This window comes from Asterias rubens, chromosome 19, assembly GCF_902459465.1.
Source record: "Asterias rubens chromosome 19, eAstRub1.3, whole genome shotgun sequence".
NCBI lineage: Eukaryota > Metazoa > Echinodermata > Asteroidea > Forcipulatida > Asteriidae > Asterias > Asterias rubens.
In genome coordinates, this window is record NC_047080.1 from 8435117 (window position 1) to 8437153 (window position 2037).

The following is a 2037-nucleotide window of genomic DNA, read 5'->3' on the forward strand; positions in this document are numbered from 1 at the left end:
TGGTAAAAACTAAGTATACGGGTAAAAACTGAGTATATGGGTAAAAACAAAAATGAATATTCTCTACCCCCGATGCAAATTTACCATCTGCCAGTGAACTACACAAAGATGATCCCCTTCAATGGTTTGCCGCTTTTTTGCAACCCCGCCCCCTCCACATCAGTAGACTCGCTCACCAGTCGATGCTCATCTATAGCGGTGTTCGCCTATGATTGTCCAAACGCAATTCTTGTTCACCTTTTTGCAAAAGTCAAGAACTGTGTATGGACATCAATGGCTGACATTAGCAAAACAATTGCTTCATCTTGACATCACAGCATCAACGGGGCACAAGAAGTACAATCGGTCAATCCTGCAAGGCTAACAACGATTTCTAATTAAATATAAATGTATATATATTTTTTTATAACTTTTCGTATGGCGCCGCCACTTTTTCACTAATTTATACAAATTAAATCGAATTAAATTAGATACTATATTATTTTATATCGAATGAAAAAGTGGTGGCGTCATACAAGAACGTTTCCATTTTTGGGGGAGAAAATATAGTTAGCTGTTGCAAACTGCCTACCAACCACAACCAAAAGAAACTGATATATAAATGCAAAAAAAAAAAAGTTAGTGACCTTAAGTTATTGTTTTTTAGACAAATAACTACGAGAAAATTTGACAAGAATCTTTTTCTTTTCATACATTGAAATGTAATGTTTATTTATTGAACAAAGAGTTAACATCAAGAGTTTAATTCTAGAAGACTATTTGTATTTATTTATTTATAAAATAATTACCATTAACACATTTTTTTTGCCTCGATCCTGGTTTGTCAAAATCTCTTTGATTATTGTTTTGTTTGTTTACCGTATTCAATTTAATTCCGGGACAGTAGACAATTTAATTGACATTCTTGAAATAAATTAATTACCAAACAAAAAACTATTATTTAAACATTTATACAAATTGCAAAGGTACATATCCTTTAAACAAAAACCTTCCATAAATAATAATTTGTATGTGTTTTTTTCTCAAGCAACTAAAGTCTTAAAGGCAAAGTACATTTAGGCAATATCTTTGTTTGGGGGGTGCCTGTCAGAAGCCATTCAACCGCAAACTGCCGTGTAGGCAGGGATGCTTAAAGCCATTATACACTTTCGGAACAGAACAAACAAAAAAAGTTCACAGATTTACAAATAACTTACAGGGTTTACAGAAGGTAGTGGTGAAAGACTTCTCTTGAAATATTATTCCATGAAATGCTTTACTTTTTGAGAAAACAATTATCAATTCTCGTTGTCGAGAATTTCGGATTTATTTTGAACACATGTCATTACACGGCGAAATGTGCGGAAACAAGGGTGGGTTTTCCCGTTATTTTCTCCCAACTCCGATGACCGATTGAGCCTAAATTTTCACAGGTTTGTTATTTTCTATACAAGTTGTGATACACGGAGTGTGGGCCTTTGGACAATACTGTTTACCGAAAGTGTCCAATGGCTTTAAGCAGCTCTGAGAAATCGGCCCCTGGTAAGTAGTTGATGATAATATTTACAAGGAGCTGCTTCAAAATATAAACAATTAATTTTAATATATTAGAAATGTGTTGGTAGGGTTAAATAAAACTCTGTATAAATAAGTTAGATACTAACTTGATTTTGTGCAAAACGTCTTCTTGTGTACTCTTTCACAATAAACCTTTTAGGATTGGGCGTGGTCATAAAATGAACTAGGGAATAGAATTCTTTGAAGTGCAATTCGATTCCCTCAAGTTCTAGCAGCTGCTTTAATTTGCACAGGGCCCAATTTTCGATGAAAGAATTTTTTAATTTTTCTTTTTACACAAAATCCAAAACATGCCAAAAACCTTTGCACACTCCACGGACAATGCACAAAATACATGTAATTTGCCAATTTTGTTTGTACACAGGTGTACATTGTAGTACTTCAAAGATAGCAGGCCTGGTACTTCATAGAGACAACAAAGGTGTTTGCCTTCATGCCCCCTGGTCATTGCCTTGGTGTCCTTGAAATGCTCCAGTAGAA